Below are 17,819 nucleotides of genomic sequence, written 5' to 3'. Positions count from 1 at the left end.
AGGGTGCAGTGTATGGATAAGGTAGGACATATAGTAATGTGGTTTATATGTCCTGACAGTGAAATACTGCTAAATTCGTTTTTCACTGTTGCAAGGACTGTCTCTCTCATAGGATAATATGGGGGCTACCTTTAAATATGATTAAAGCGTAGATTCCCCTAGAGAGTAGATGGACATGTGGAGTTTAGGGTCCCTGAGCTCACAATTTAAAAATACATCTTTTAGTAAAGTTGATTTTAAGATTGTGCGTTTGAAAATGCCACTTTTAGAAAGTGAGCATTTTCTTGCTTAAACCATTCTGTGACTCTGCCTTGTTTGTGGATTCCCTGTCTGGGTCAGTTTGACAGTTGGGTTGTTTTTCACCTCACACCAGACAGTGACACAAAGGGAGCTGGGGTGTAACCTGCATTTCCTGATTAGCCATCTCTGCTAGGAGGGAGGGGTGGAGTGGTCACTCATCTGAAAGGACTGTGCCTGCCTCTAACAATGCCGGCTCCAACCCCCTGGTGTGTGTCTGAGGCCTTGCCTGGGCAAGGCAGGATTTCACAAGTAGGTGTGAGTCCCCTTTGAAGAAAGGTGACTTCAAAGACTAAAATGGGTATAAGAAGGGCACCCAAATCTACAGACTTGAGAAACACTTCTGGAATCAAGAGGAACCTCTGCCTGGAGAAGAGCTGTTAGCTGAGGAGGAAGTGCTGCCCTGCCTGTGACTGTGCTTTGTGGAGCTTTCCTGCAGTGCTGCTTCTGCCAGAGTAAGAGGGCAAAGACTGGACTTTGTGTGCCTTCCATCTTGAGAAGAAATCTCCAAGGGCTTGATCTAGAGCTTGCCTCCTGGTGTTTGAAGTCTCAGGGACAGCAAAGACTTCTCTCTGCCAGCACCTGGAGCCTCTGGAGAGACTCCTACTCTGCCCTGTGGTGCCCATCCAGTTCCTGGGACCCTGAAAGGAGAAGCTGGCAGCCTAAAGACAAGAAAATCCACGCACAGAGCGCCGTGCGGGGAAAAGATCGACGCGAATCCGATCGGCGGCTGAAAAACGACGCGCCGCCAGCTCCGTGGCTGAGAAACGACGCTCGCAGGAAACGCGACCGAAGAATCTACGCACGGAGCATGAGAAACGACACGCAGCATCGCTGACGGAGGCTGGATTTTTGACTCGAGTACCGCCGTGCGGAGTTATTTTCGACGCACGCCCGCCCGGGGTTATTTTTGACGCACACCAGGTACATTTTCACTCTAGCAGCGCTAAGGTGTTTTTAAAACTACTTAAAGACTCTTTTTGATTTTTAATTAATAACTTGACTTGTGTATGGTGGATTTTTGTCGTTTTGGTCTTGTTTTGTTTAGATAAATATTTCCTATTTTTCTAAACCTGTGTTGTGTCATTTTGTAGTGTTTTCATTGAGTTACTGTGTGTGTTGGTACAAATACTTTACGCCTAGCACTCTGAGGTTAAGCCTACTGCTCTGCCAAGCTACCAAGGGGGTAAGCAGGGGTTAGCTGAGGGTGATTCTCTTTTACCCTGACTAGAGTGAGGGTCTTTGCTTGAACAGGGGGTAACCTGACTGTCAACCAAGGACCCCATTTCTAACATAGAGCAACAGTTTATTCAATAGCAGAGATGGCATCTTGATGGATGACTGCTGCCATCACTCGGGTTATAGAGGACAGCTCTGACATAGGATCAGAGACTGAGACATCAGATACTGAGACAGCATCTGAGGGATAGGACAATGGCGCAGACTCGGAGTGATTTTTCAGTCGGAGGAGTCCCATTCGATAACTCCTCTTCCAGCAAATTATGAGGGAGGTGATGAGGACAGTCCTGCTGTCCCTTCGCAAGCACAGTCTGTGCAACGGGGTAATAGTGGGTTAGCCCAACCCAGAGAGCAGGTGAATGTGGCGGCAGGCAGAGAGAGAGAGAGTGCTGTCTTGGGAGCTCCCCAATTTAGTTCAGCCCCAAATTCCACCGCCCAAATCGTATTGTGGATGCATCAAAATTATCTATCACAAAACAAACTGGTTTTGTAAGGCAGGCACCTGTGTTTTTGGTCCTGGGTTCGACGGCCATATAGAGAAACATACTAAACCCAAACATTTCTGGAAACTAGACATCCGGGGGAGTCCACAGAGGTGTGACTTGTGTGGATTCCCCGAAGTTTTCTTACCCAGAATACCCTGCAAAGCTGAAATGTTGAATAAAAACTCTATTTGTCTCGCATTTCTGTCACACAAACTACAGGAATATGCTGGGATCCACAAAATTCCTACCACCCAGTGATTCCTCACCTGTCCTGATAAAAACACTACCCCACTTGAGTGCCTACACCTAGTGCCTGTGTCAGGAATGGATCACCCCAGGGTCAACAGCTGCCTCATGTAAGGACTAACATTGACCGTTGTGTGATCTATTCCTGCCGCGGGCACCAGGCCTACCCACAGAAGTGAGGTACCATTTTTATCGGGAGACTTGGGGGAATGCTGGGTGGAAGGAAATGTGTGGCTCCTCTCAGATTCCAGAACTTTCTGTCACCGAAATGAGAGGAAAAAGTGCTTTTTTTGGCCAAATTTTGAGGTTCGCAAATTTGGCGTGGATAGATTATGTGGACAAAAAGTTATGAAGGCCTAAGCGCGAACTACCCCAAATAGCCAAAAAAGGGCTCAGCACGGCGGGGGGTCGAGGGAAGGCCCAGCAGCTAAGAGGTTAAGGAAAACGGGCAGCATTACAAACAAACAAAAAACTGCTTTACTAAAAAGCAGTCACAGACATGGTGGTCTACTGTCCGCAGCAGGCCACCATCCCTGTGAGGGCCACCATTTGCAAGGGGGTCGCAAATTGCGACCCACCTCATGATTATTCATGAGGTGGGCATTTGCGACACCCTTGCGAATTGCAGATGGTGTCAGGGACACCATCCAACATTCAGAATTGCGAGTCACTCTGACTTGCAATTTGCGGGTCGCAATTCTAAATGTTGCTACATCTGGCCCTTGGTTCCCATCTCTTCCCCCACTGCCACTGAAATACCAGCAGAACAGAGCACATTGCACTTTATACTGTTTTGCTCCTTTTATTCTGCTCAAAGAAAACAGTACCTGCGCCCAGTTTTATGTGCACTAGATACTAAATCACATGTTGCTTTCGCTTATTTGAACCAGTTAGGTAATGAAATGAAATGGTTATTTATGGCATTTTAAATGTTATAATAAGTGCTTTAAAAATACGCTCTGGATACTGAGGACTGTTTTTCAAAAATCCTATGATGGCGGTATTTTACTTCTTTTTAATGTTATGAGTGTTTTTGTGGCTTTTATGGCTCAGACAAGGCGTACAAAGGCCTAGATTTACTAGAAAATGACAAATCACAGCCCAGCACCAAATTTGGCCACACCATCATTTTCAAAACACAGGGATGCGCTGTATTTAATAAAATACAGCGCACCTCTGTGTTTCCCACTGTGCCGGCGCTAAAATTGCTGCTGAGTGCCAACGCGGCCACTCTTGCGCCATGGTGCAAGGATGGCTGCATTAAGGGGGAGAGATGTTTCTTGTGCAGGAAGGGGCGCTTTCCTGCACAAAAACAATCTTAAATGGCAATTTGCTATTTCTATGTGTGCGGCAGAATTCAGTATACATAGAAAGGGCAAAAAATGAGAAATGAAAGCATTTCTCCTCATTGTGCCACTCTAACGCTACCCCTGGGGTGGTGTTAGATTTTGTCGCTGCCTCAGGTTTACAAAATATTGTAAATCTGAGGCAGCGTCAAAATGCAATGGGTGTTGCTGTGGCACACCTACATCAACACCCATTGCACACCCCTTCCACACAAAGTGCTGCGTGTGAAGGGGCCGTATTTACACTGTGGCTTTAAGCCACAAAAAGTGGCTGAAGGCCGCCTTGTAAATATGGGGTGGGAGCTTTGCGCCACCAGAGTGTCACAAAAAGTGACTCTCTGGTGGCAATAGGGCCTTGTAAATCTGGCCCAAAGTATTTTGAATGAATGATAGAATGTGTCTGCTTATATAGAGAATTTTCTAAAGACCACTCCCTTCCAGACTCCTCCCCTTCAAGTCCATTGTCCCTGGTGCTGAAAGGGTGTCCCTTTTCAATGGAAGAGTAAAGGTTACTGGTTGTAATATGTTCAGACACACCCTTAGTCTCCTCCCCTATGAAATCGGGACAAGCCCCTACAAAGGGTCTCACTTGGTGTGGAAGAAGGCAACTCATGGCGGGCCAAACTTCCTGGTTCAGGAAACAACCATGTCTTAATAGTACCTGTTATTTCTGCACACTGGATTCCTGACATAAGTGGGCAATAGTGATTAATAATTTCATAACATAAACTTATAATCAATGTTCATTTAGCCCACAGTAGATACATAAATGATTTTGCTACTTAATAATATTGATACCCAATTCAATGGCATTCGTTTTAATAAGTGCCTTAAGGATGATGCCCCATGAGTATTCAAACTCATGGTGCACGGATCACATGAAGATGTTTGCACCAGGCGCATAACCTACTAAACATATGAGGATGGGAACTTCAGACCTTCAGGTTAGAAGTTAAGAATGCATGGACACAGTAGGATTTAAAACGGTGGTCTGAAAGTGACATGCAGTTCTGTGCAGAAGAAATATTAAATTTACTACTAAACATGCATGACTATGGTAATAAGTGGCATATAAAAATATGTTGAAATATGTGCACATATATGTATAACGGGCAACGTGTGTGTGTGAGTTGGTGAGTGAAAGAGCCGACTGAGGGTCTGTGGGTGCAAGGGGGGGCAGTGAGGCCAGGTATAGGTAATTGAGGACTACCTTGAGGGGTGTGGAGATCAGCTAAGGGGTTCCCACAGTTTGGTAAGAGTCTTTCCTGGACAGTTAAGACCCACTTGAATCCTCAGCATCTCAGCACAGGGTTACATATGGAGGGTTACCTATGGAAAGGTATGCGGACAGTATTCCGCATTCATTCTTAAACATATTTTACTTAAGGGATCGTGACATAAAAAGTTTGAAGAATGGTGCTGGTCTGGTTATGATTTAACACCTCTCATAGTTAGCACAATGGCAGGCCATTTCGACTGCAATAATGGCAGCACTGGGAGAACAGGAAGACCATTTTAGACAAAACGTATGGGCCCCGATTAAAATGCTAAATTACTCATAACATACTGTGTGGGCAGAAATACTGTTTCACACCAGCATCCACTCACATAACCCCAGCTATTATAACCAGAACCACTTGAATTATGCAGCAAGGGAGGACCCAATTATGTGGCAACATCTAATAAATTATGTGTCAAGAAAAAAATGCAGCACATTTTGTGATACTATTACCTTTTTTTTTTCCACATGTTGACACTATGTAGGCAAAAGTTTGACTTTAGTATTCCTAGTCTGACAAATTAATACAGGAATTGGCAACAGAAAGATGACAAGCAAATCTTTGTAAAGGGCCTACCGCCGCACTGCAACACATGTTGCTGTATTTTTATTAACTTTTGATCCATTTAAGCTCGAAACATTAATTTTTTGTTAAAATCAACATATAATGCAACAGACGATGGACTCATGGGCAAATGCTGCACTTAGTAACTATGCAAAAAAATTTGTAGCCGCAACTTTGTTTAAATTCTAGTGGCCCTGATTATAAGTTGATCACATGGTACTGGGGAATAACTGCAGCCATAGTTTTTCCATACAAAATTCCATGTGGAACTCCCAATTACATAGCAGTTAATGTTTACATTTCCCATCTGACTAAGGAGGTGGTAAATGGGAGTAGGGCGTCTGGTGGTGAGTGCTGGTGCAGGGAGAAGAGGAGGATGCCATGCGCCTGGTAGGGAGTGGTATGACTTGCTCCCCTGTCTTGGTAGAAGTCGGTCGGGCTGGAGATAGGGGCTTGGCTGTACTTGCAGCGAATCCCAAAGAGATCATACCAGACTGTTTGGTGTTTCTGCACCGACGAAATCCAGGTACCTGCACACTGGGCCAGTCGTGATTGGGCAGAGTGATTTTCTCATGGGGTTCCTGCTTTGCCCCAACTTGCAATTGGTTCCATAGTGGCTGAGGCCTGGTAAACAGGAATCACACTACACCAAAGGTTAAAAACAACAACAAAAACAGTGCTCCATAAATCAAAAGGGTAACTCAAGGATGAATATGGGTAGAGCAGGTCATAAACTTGCAGGAGCTTTGTATTTTGGGACATCTTGGTTCACACAGAAGACTCAGGGCACCTGTAGTGTCGTGCCCCTGACGCAATGGTGTCGCGACCACTACCCAGTGTAGTTTGTTCGGAGGGGTATTTCGCGATACCTCCCTAGTGTTGTATGTTAATGAAGTGACCCACAGGTCACGTGAGTAGGACTCAATAAAGTGGGCGCAGCCGGCTGGTGTGGTCATGTGTATGCCTCCGGCCGGCAACACCGGAGCATGCCCGTGGAGCCGGGGCCCTGTGTTACAAGCACCAAATCCAAATTACAATAAATCTCCTCTTGTCAAGAGGCAGAAAGAGGGCTCAGGCCCCGATACCCTAATTATAGTGGGACTCCTCTTGCCAGGTGGCAGAAAGTGCAAACGGGATGCCCATAGGGAAGATTCACTGCAAACACAGATGCGTGGACACAAGAAACAGAATGAAGAAGGGACAGAGAGACAGCTTGTGGTGCCCAGAAGAAAGCCGGGGTAATTAAGGGTCTCTAAGAGCTGCAACAATGGAGAAATGAAGACATAGAGGGCATGGGAGGCCTTTTAAAGCGCTCCATTTAAACCAATAGCCTCCTAAAATTTCCACTACCCAATAGTGCTCGGAGTCCTCCATGAGACAGGCCTCCCTCTCAAGTCCCTGATTGGCAGCGCGTGTTCAGCTTGCTACAGGCCCTCCATTTCCGGATTCGGCGGTTGTTTTCATAGTTTTGCACGCTCATCGCCTTAAGTGCCCCGAGACAGCTGAAAGGTGGCATGCCGTTTCTACATAAAAGACTCAGGGCCGTATTTATACTTTTTGGCGCACAACTGCGCCAATGCAGTTGTGCGTCAAAAAATTTAACGCCGGCTAACGCCATTCCAAAGCGCCATGCGGGCGCCTTATTTATGGAATGACGTTAGCCGACAGAGCTGACTGGTGTGCGTCAAAAAAAATGACCCACACCAGGCAGCGCCGGCGTAGGGGAAAATGGAGCTTGGGCGTCAAAGAATGGGGCAAGTCGGTCTGAGGCAAAAAAATCTGCCTCAAGCCGATTTGCGCCATTTTTTTTTATTCCCACCCTCCATTGACATGACTCCTGTCTTAGCAAAGACAGGAGTCATGCCCCCTTTCCCAATGGCCATGCCCAGGGAACTTCTGTCCCCTGGGCATGGTCATTGGGCATAGTGGCATGTAGGGGGGCACAAATCAGGCCCCCCTATGCCACAAAAATAAAATAAAAAAATACTTACCTGAACTTACCTTAAGTTCCCTGGGATGGGTCCCTCCATCCTTGGGCGTCCTCCTGGGGTGGGCAAGGGTGGCAGGGGGTGTCCCTGGGGGCATGGGAGGGCACCTCTGGGCTCCTTCCGAGCCCACAGGTCCCTTAACGCCTGCCCTGACCAAGCGCTAAAAAATTACGCTAAAGCGGCTGGATGTCATTTTTTTTGGACCTGCCCACCCCCGGGCGTCATTTTTGCCCTGGAGTATAAATGCGGCGCACATGCCTCGGAGTCATTTTTTAGACGGGAACGCCTACCTTGCATATCATTAACGCAAGGAAGGTGTCCACGCTAAAAAATGACGCAAACTCCAAGATCTTTGGCGCTAGACGGGTCTAACGCCAAAGTATAAATATGGAGTTAGTTTTGCGTCGGATTTGCGTAAAAAAAAAACGACGCAAATCCGGCGCAAACAGAGTATAAATATGCCACTCAATATACATTTGCAGTGCCTAATTGTTTAAAAAAAATACGCCATGGGACCCAAACACTCACAAATGCCTGGGTTGCCGAATACCAAGACAGCCGGCCTTCATTCCACCTCATCCTCGTTTCTTCCACCACCCCTCTCTTTCTGTCTCTCTCTCGAGCTTGCAAGCTGTTTTTTTCATTCCTCCTTTCTCCCTTTTTTTCGCTGTGTCCTATCTTTGTCTTCGTACTCCCTTTTTCTGCATTTCTCTCTTTTGTTCTGGTTCAAAGCCCAGTGACGAAAAATAAGCCTTAGTCACAAAACTGAGTGGCAGTGCCCCTGTCCTGTAACCACATAAACAAATTATGCATTGTCCCTACCCAATAAGCATAAAGAATCACTGCCAGTGTCTGATCAGCGAGGGGAGGGACAGCACCCCCTTGCTGTGTGCGCCCTTTATTCTCCTTCTCATCCAGCCAGGGACCAACGCTGTGCTTTGGCCCCTCCGGGACACCGTCGATTCAGGTTCAGTGTTGTCTTTCTTACAAAAGTGATGAAAAGTGTAGGATTAGAAGGCCCTGTCAGAAAGGTTTGGTAGCGCCACCTGGTGTCCGCGCTGTGAACGTTGCATCTTTTGCCGGTTTGGTAAACATTCTGGTGCATATGCACAAATGCATTTTGGAGTATTAAAGTAGTACTCCTCTAGTACTTATCACAGTTCTGAAGTGCTTTCTGAAATTGGGTCCAAAGCATATAAAAGGGAATAAAATGCTATAAATAGAAAGGACGGTGCCGTCTTTGCCCTTTTAATAATAGGGATATAGACATATCGAGCGGATTCGGAAAGGCGTTGGAGAGTACGTAAAGCAGTATGCAGGAGTACTGCTTTACCTACTGCAAAATGCATTCGGGAATCCGCCCCTGTGACGTACTGAAAAAAATTAGAATAACGCTAAAAGAAAACTTTGTGCACATATGTATTTGAGAGTAAAATACTACCACTGGGCTATTGCCGGAGAAGTCTGGGTGCAAACACACAGGGCCGTTTTATAAATTAGCCCTTGAAGCTTTGCCCGCTCCATATTCTAGTCACCACTACAGGGGTCCTCGAGCTGGAAGGGGGGACAGGCTGCACAAGCACTCGCGCTGCTTCTGTGCGCTCTAAAACTTTTCAGATGGTCTGAAACCGCCAGCATAGGATTTTTTTTCAATTGTCCCTGTGGGTTTATGTAGATGACAAACCTAGACTCCTATTTAGAGAAGAAATGCTTTCAAGCAAGACAGAAGCACAGAAAAACAACTTGTGACAGTAATATGACATCTAATTAGAAGGGGAGGGAATGAACAGCGAAGCTGAGTTAGCATTTCATGGAAATCAAAGTGTTCCCTGTTATTTATTTATGATGGATGGGGGTCTGTAAAAGCCTGTGATTTATTTTCTGATTTAAAGCAAGTTCTGAAGTCAACATTCGCTTGTAATTAGAAAACGATGTGACTAGTCCCATGTAACTATAGACGAGTAGTGACACCGTAATGCAGTAGGAGCGCAGTCTGCCTTGGGAGGCTTCGCAGTAATAACTGCATTTCCAATTCTGAAGCCACCTCTACCCGGGTTTCCATGCCAGAGCCATATAGAAACTGCCATAAAACGAGCCGTGAAAGGAGAATCTCATTTCAGCTGGCTGAACTCGTGTAGAAAAGCACAGGGTTACCAGGGGCGTAGCTTGGGCAGTCATGTTTGCGGGGCGTGGGTGACTTTCAGATTTTCCAACAGTCATGCTGGTTAAAATATATTATATGGCAATGGTGGGGGAGTCTACGGAGCATTAGAAAAGGAGAGGATAGAGGAATGTTGGGGGTACTTAAAACCCTATATTTTCTCAAATAAACCATTTTAAAACCATTAAAACTGAGGAGTGTGTGTGTGTGTGTCTGCTCCCCCACGCCGTAAGGACCGGATTAAAACCATTACAACTGAGGAGGGAGGGCGTGTGGTGTGTGTGTCCCACGCTGTCAGGACCGGTTCGGTCCTCATAGCATGGGTAAACACTGTCAGTTCAAGACAAACACTGTCCTGCGATGGATACACCACCCTTTCTGTGACTTGTCACACCACGCACATGCCAAACAGTGCCCCACCCCCATCCCTGTCAAGCCCCAGACACCAAACATCTGCCCTGAACCTTTTCTTCATTGCACTCGTTCCATTTTGTCCTTTATACACAATTTTTAACAAACTTTCTCCAGTGGCAGGTGGCAGCTTTAGGAGGGAGGGGGGCGGGCAGGACACACACACACTCATTCTTTCACACACAGACACGCACGCACGCACATCCATTAACAACACTCATACCATACAAACATGCACGCACGCACCAAACATTCATTTGAAAAAGATCGCACACACACACACACTCATTCTTTCACACACACACGCACGCACATCCATTAACAACACTCATAACACTCAAACATGCACGCGCCCACCAAACATTCAATTTAAAACATCATATACACACACACACACACACACTTACCTTCAGCCTCCAGGTCCCAGGAGGGTTGGGACTGATGCCTTCCCTCATTGGCTGACCTAAATCAGCCAATGAGGGAAGGCAGCAGTCCCAGCCTCGTCACAGAGTGGGATGGGGTCAGTGAGACTGCTGACCCTACCCCACTCTGTGACGAAGTGTCACTGATTGACACTCGCCCTGGGCACTTCAGGGCTTAAACTGAAGTGCCCAGGGAGAGTGTCAATTGGTGCCGCTTTCCTCGTCACCCAGGGGAGGGCCTCGAGGCACCTTTGCTGAGCCGAGGAGGTCACGCCCATAGGAGCTGTGACCTCCTCAGCCCAGCAAAGTTCAGCTCAGCCAGCCAGGAGTCTTTGCAAATCGCGCATGTCTGCTACTGGCTGCCTGAGCTGAACATGGAGTGTCTGTCAGGCTGACCTTTGTTCAGCCTGACAGACATTCTTCATGAGGGGCAAAAGGTGGGGGGTGTGGCCCCTTCGCCCTAAAGGACGGGCCACCACTGTCTTTCTCTCAAAGTCCTCTGTAGCACCAATAATTCCTTCCTTCCCAAAACATCTTCCTGTCATGTTAACACTGTAGCCACATTCAAGAAATGTCCTCCTTTTCTCCCAATACACCTTTATCAGGTCACAGTTCCTCCCAGAGTTTTCCATGATAAATTGTCTAATGGATAGTCCCCGCGCTGTTACAGGTCCAGTACGGGCACCTTTAAGTGAGCCTAAATCAAGTGTTCTTACCTGAATCAGATACTTTTCGTCCAAGATAGGTGAAAATGGATTAAAATAGACCAGATTGTTTGGGACAGGTGCTACCTTTACTGTCCTGATGAAGACCCCATGTGACTCAGTTTAAGGGGCTGAAATGTTCACTGATCGGTTTCTCCCATATCATTGATTGTTGGACTGTTCAAACCCTAATGCCTGTGTCATTGGGGTTCAATAAATCAGTTTCTGTCCCAGGGACAGGAACATTTTGTACATATTGTAAATATTATCAATGTAATATAATTTGGTGATTGTATGGTTCACCTGTTTACACTCACACTTCACCGTCTCTTGGAGCACCTACATTGGTTTGACATTTTTTTGATTATCCATTGGACGTATGTTATGATACTTGAATATTTAAGCATCAGTCATCATTTGTGTCGATTACATGTATACTCATTTTGGGCAATTGTATCATGTATTAGTTTTCAAATGAATGATTCCTAGGGGAACAATGTTCTCTATGAGTTTATTACCTTTCGTCCTTGGAATATTGGGTGCCCCATCTCTGATGAAATATTCCCAGTGTTTTGCAGCATCATGTCATCATCTAGAGCCTTAAGCTACTCGTCACGCAAAATGCACTTCTGTGTAGAGTCATATACCTCTGCCGCAATACACTCAACCTCCACTTCACAATTCATTTTATCAGATGAGGGTAAGCATGATAGACAATCTGCTGCAATGTTTTTGATCCTGGTACACATTCAGGCCCACATTTATACCTTTTTTAGCGCCGCATTTATGCCGCTTTTTGACTCAAAAGCAGCACAAACTTACAAAATACAATTGTATTTTGTAAGTTTGTGCCACTTTTGCGTGAAAAAATGGCGCAAATACGGCGCTAAAAAAGTATAAATATGGGCCTCAGTTTTAAATGTGTACTCCTGCAGTCCAAAAACCCATTTTTTTAACCCAGGAGTTGCCTTGCTCTCCTTCCTTGCGGTGCAGAAGTCCACCAGCAGTGTGTTCAGGGTCATAGCTTCAGGAGAGGAGGGTGTTTGGGGTGTTAAACCCCCCTACAAAATGTATTTTCTGATGAATAGTTAAATGAAGGGGCTTTCAGGCTGGTATACTGAGGTGTCTGTTGGATTTCAACAGGAATTGTTACAGACACATAGTCAAAAACACAGACACTCACCCCTTCTCTCTGTTTTAAAAGTCCTACAAATGTTAGTTATTTTACAAAATATTATGTTTTCTCTTGCTTAGTACTCTTACCAATCCACTCTCCTCACCCTTTCCACTGCCCCTTAGACCTCTTTCATGCACTCTGCTTGCCACATAATGTATTTTAACACCATATGCCAGCATCATTTTTCTCGCCCCTCCTCAATCTTACTGACCAAGCTACGCCCCTGAGTGTGTGGTTTTTCATACATATATATGTGTTCCGCTAAATCTACTGCCTGAAATAGATGATTCCTCACAATCCACCCAATGCATTTTTTGTCAAAATACCTAGGTTCTGAACGTTTGTGTACCTGGGGTGCACAATTCACATGACCTCTTTACCATACGTTAGCGCTGCTGTAAGAAATTGGATTATTATATGAAGTGGGTGGCTACCCACTTCACGGAACAATGACAGCCCCTGGTAGCTGTGGCACAGAGCATAGAGGCTTATCCTAGGGCAATATGTAAAGTATTTATATAGTACCAAAATAGTATAAAATCCTTCAGAGCTCTTCTCAGGTCGCAGATAGCAGTTTCAGTCCTCTTCTGAGCTTCCATGGAGTATTCTGAAGTGGGTGCCTGGAGGTGCCACATTTATGTCTGGCACAAGGTAGTGGGAGGGGTGTGGTGACTCTTGGGTATGCCCTAACCCACTGGTAAAAGTAATCAGTGACAACCCTTGTCACTCCAGGCATTTTCAAGATGGCAAAAGTCTTCAGCAACTCTAAATGTGGGTCCTTAGGGCTGGGTGTATGTGGGAAGGTGTGTACTATGGTAATCATAGTGTCCTCTCATATCTAGGAGTAAAATCCAGTTTGGTGCTAACGGTGTACCCACAATGAACCCAGAGACACCAGTCTGGTGGAACAAAAGTAGGGTTTTCGAGCAACAAGACAGTGGATACACAAAAATTGTTTTGGCAGCCTGTTTCCCTTCCTTTGAAGCCCCCCCTCCCCCCCAAGGTTATGTTTAAAACCCAGAAACAGGAGCCTGGTAGAACAAAAGTAGGATTTTCTGCAACCACACCATGGATACACATGAATTATCTGACATCCTGTTTCTCTTCCTTTCAAGTGTGCCCCACAACGTTATATGTAAACCCAGCACACCAGTCAAGCAGGAGTTGACATTAAGGCAGGATTTTACTCTGTAATGAGAAAAAAGGGACACTGACACCCCACCCTGCATATTCTGTCAGGTTCAGATGAGTCATCTCTACCCATTCAATTTGCATCTGGGAAGCATTTCACACTTTTTTCACACATATCCAAATGCTTTGTACTGGCTTGCAGTACTGAGAAAGCAAATGGAAATAAGCCTCCAGGAGCTTCAGACAGTGAAAAGATAACTTTCTAAAACTTACTTTTCCATAATATGTATTACAAATCTACCTCACCATTGAATTGGAATTTTAATAGCTATTATAAAGAGTTGTTTAATTATTTTTCTGGCTGGTCCCAGTGACGAGATACAGTAATAGGATTTTTAGCTGTACTTTGCTTTGCTACATTGAACAGCTAGGCCTGTCACAGTGAAAATAGCATTCTGTGCCTTGTTGTAGGGACTTGGTAATATTATTTTTCTACATGTCCCATTTTTAAATAGCATGCATGTTATCTTGTGGGCCACACGGCCTACATGAGGTAACATTAAAATTTAGAAAGAGAAGGTTATTTTAATAGGTCCCACTGCAGATTTAAACTGCAGCAGTCAGGCTTCAATAGTAGATCTGAAGCCATGTTTTCCTTGTCACTCTAGTGGATAGCACAATAAATGCTGTAATCCACTGGTGACATTTAACTTCCAGGCCCGGGTGCACTCTTTACAAAATATGCCAGGGACTTACAGACATGTTAAATATACTAAAATAGGTCAGTTCAAACATGTTTAAAGGGCGAGCGTATGTGCGATTAGGTACCAGTTAGCAGAGGTAAAGTCTACAGAGCTCTGAAGCCAGCAAATAAAAATAGGGTCCGGCAAAGGCAAAAAAATCTGGTGTGACCATGCAGAAAAGGTGGATTTCCTAACTTGGCATGTGCAATCAAGTCTTACAACAGCCCCGTGACTTAAAAAGAGGAACATGTCTAAAACTGTTGTTAGCTTCCAGCCCCATGATTGTTATGGCAGGCACGTAACTAGTCTTTAGCATGGTCCAAGGAGCAACTATGCATGCACACTAACCTGTTGCTTCTTTCACTTTTCTACTTAGGATGCTCGATTCCAGGCAAGGCCCCTGTTGGTTCCAGGAGTCCCGCGTGCAAGGGTGATGAGTGGAGGAAAAGGACACCTGCCCGGAACTTCCTCTAGATGTTGTTGCTGTGTCCAGTGATAGCAAAGCGAAGCAGAACCAAGTGGGAGGGCGTGGCTTATATAACCAGGTCACAAACAACATGGCTGCTGACTTGTCACATGGCCTGGTAAACTCCTGCTAAATTTGGTAATCAATGGACCTTATGATGCAATATTTGTTTGTGGTCCAGGAAGTGTAGTGTTCCCCTCATGGTATGAAGGGAAGGGGAGACAATTAGTACAGCTGCGTGTGCTGGTCCTGAAGGAGAGGGACTTGTGTAGAGATCAAGGTTGGGGCAGCCATCAGACTACTAGGGTCACTAATCAGAAGTCACTACCCATAAGGGCTTGAGAAAGGGCATAGGCATGAAGTTTATGACAGAGCAAAAAAACAGAGATGGAAGTAGAAGATAAAAGAAAAATCAACAGAGAGAAAAGAAAAAACGAAATGAAACAATTAAAATAGGGGATGAATAAAAGGAGTAGAAATTAAGAAACCGTGGCAATGAGAACGCAAGATAAAGAAAACAAGGGTGAAAAATGTAGAAAGAATGAAAGAAAAAAGATCACGCAAGAAAGTACAAGAATGAAGGTAAGACAGAGGTGGAAAAAAGTGAGACATGGAAAGAAAACTCAACCAAGAATTCACGAAAACAGACTAAGAGAAGAAATGGAGAGGAGATGTTGACCATGGAAAATATATAAATGAGAATTATCTATTGGGGAAATGGGTATGAGACAACATGAAGTGGTGATAAGAGGGAAACCGAAATAATGAAAGATGAGAAGGAAACGGAAGAATGAGGACGAGAGAAGAAAAGAGGCTTGGAAGTAAGTAAAACGGTTACACAGGTGGTTAGAATGAGAAGAGGCGGATGGGAATGATACAGGGGAGAATGAAGTGGTAGAGTGACCGAGTGTTAGAATTTGGGTCTTTAGTTAGTAGAGGTATGCACCCTGTCCAAGTAAGGACCACAAAGTTAGTCAGGCTAAGTCAGATACACACCCTAAATTAACCTGTCCTCACCCTCAGGTAGCTTGGCACAGAGCAGTCAGACTTAACTTAAGAGCCAATGTGTAAAGTATTTGTGCAACACTTAATTACAATAACACAGTGAAGAACACTACAAAAAGACTCTATACCAATTTAGAAAAATAGAGAATGTTTAATTAAAAAAAGACCAAAACGACAAATTTTCAATCAGTATTTCAAGAGATATACAAGTTTTAAAGTTAATAGGCCCTTCTTATGGGGAACCCCAGTGCTCACAGAAGATGCTGATGTTCCCTTTAAGGGAACTATGGTAATGTTCATATTGGTGAATGCGAGAAAGCACTCAAGTTTATGGGCTTCATTGTGGTCTTCGGACCGATCCGTGGGTCTCAATATCACTAATCCAGCACAACTTAGGGCAATCAAAAGTGACCCCTGGGGGCCTCACTAGGTGGGACTAACCCCAGCGGTTCAGTGTGAACAGGAGGGCCTAGGGGTCACGTCGCCGGGGTGCTGCGTCACTAGCCAACCCTTTGGCATCTCTGGGCTGGATTCCCTCGATGCTGCGGCACTCTCGCTGGGAACACTCCACTTGCACTAGTTTAGGGAGGCAATAAACCGCTACATATATGTTGGTGTAGTGAGGCAATGAAGCACGGCACATGTGCTGGTTTAGAGAGGTGATGAGGTGCTACACATGCGCTGGTTTAGTAAGACGATGAAGCGCTGCTCTGATGGGGACAAAAGAGCACAGCACACACACTGGGGTCAGAAAAGCAATGAAGCGCTTCACACACGCTGGAGTTAGAGGTGAAGGCGCACTGATTTCACAGAGACAAAGGTATGCAGCACACGCGCTGGAGCAGAAAAGCAGTAGTTAACCACATGAAGATCTTGGTTCCCCCAGAGCAGGGAAGAAGTAAATTTGAAGGGACTTAAGTGTGTGCCGGGCTGTGCCAATTGTGAAGACAAACGTATACTGTTAGGGAAAGAACACTGGTGCTGGGGCCTGGTTAACAGGGTCCCAGCACACTTTCAATCAAAGCTGGCATCAACAACAGGCAAAAAGTTAGGGGGTAACCATGCCAACAGTGGCATTTTCCTACACAACCCTTCCCCCCCAAAAACGTAAGAGAATGAGACTAACCTTTCCCAGGAGAGTCTTCATTATCTAAGTGGAAGAACCTGGAAAGGCCATCTGCACTGGCATGGGCAGTCTCAGGTCTGTGTTCCACTACAAAGTCAATTCCCTGTAGGGATATGGACCACCTCAACAGTTTAGGGTTCTCTCCTGGCATGAGCCACCTGAGAGGTCTGTGGTCAGCTTGAACTACAAAGTGAGTACCAAACAAGTACGGTCTCAACTTTTTCAGTGACCAAACCACCGCAAAGGCCTCCCTCTCAATGGCACGCCAACGCTGCTCCCTGGGGAGTAACCTCCTGCTAATGAAAGCAACAGGCTGGTCAATGCCATCACCATTGGTTTGGGACAGGACTGCTCCTATCCCATGTTCAGAGGCATCTGTGCACAATGAATTACTTAGAATAATCTGGAGCTTTTAGAACTGGTGCTGAGCACATAGCTTCTTTTAGGGTGTCAAAAGCCTTTTGACAGTCTAAGGTCCAGTAAACTTCCTTGGGCATTTTCTTGGAGGTAGGTTCTGTGAGGGGAGTCCCTATGGATCCATATCCCTTCACAAACCTCCTGTAGTACCCAGCCAAGCCAAGGAATGCCCTGACTTGAGTCTGGGTTTTTGGAGCTTCCCAGTCTAGAATTGTCTGGATCTTGGGTTGTAAGGGTTGCACTTGGCCTCCACCTACAAGGTGGCCCAAGTATACCATCCTTCCCTGCCCTATCTGGCATTTGGATGCCTTGATAGAGAGGCCTGCTGCTTGCAGGGCTTGCAAAACCTTCTTCAGGTGGACCAGGTGATCCTGCCAGTTGGAGCTAAAGACAGCAATATCATCGAGATATGCTGCACTAAAGGACTCCAAGCCAGCAAGGACTTGATTCACCAACCTGTGGCAGGGGCATTCCTTAAGCCAAAGGGTATATCAGTAAATGATAATGCCCATCAGGTGTTGAGAATGCTGTTTTCTCTTTTGCTCCAGGTGCCATTCTAATTTGCCAGTACCCTGCAGTTAAGTCAAAGGTACTTAAGAAATTTGGCTGCA

At 45.5% G+C, this 17,819-nt stretch overlaps 1 long non-coding RNA gene across 1 annotated transcript in view; it reads left to right on the top strand.

Moving 5' to 3' along the window:
- LOC138301877 (uncharacterized) overlaps positions 1-17,819 on the top strand; it is a 78,664-nt gene that overhangs the window by 21,343 nt on the left and 39,502 nt on the right. Inside the window, exon 2 of the long non-coding RNA XR_011205135.1 lies at positions 14,571-14,798. This is a non-coding gene — a long non-coding RNA (uncharacterized lncRNA). The remainder of the gene's footprint in view (positions 1-14,570; positions 14,799-17,819) is intronic.

This window comes from Pleurodeles waltl, chromosome 6 (assembly GCF_031143425.1).
Source record: "Pleurodeles waltl isolate 20211129_DDA chromosome 6, aPleWal1.hap1.20221129, whole genome shotgun sequence".
Lineage (NCBI taxonomy): Eukaryota > Metazoa > Chordata > Amphibia > Caudata > Salamandridae > Pleurodeles > Pleurodeles waltl.
Note: the sequence above shows the minus strand (reverse complement) of the source record. Positions and strands in the feature narration are given on the sequence as shown.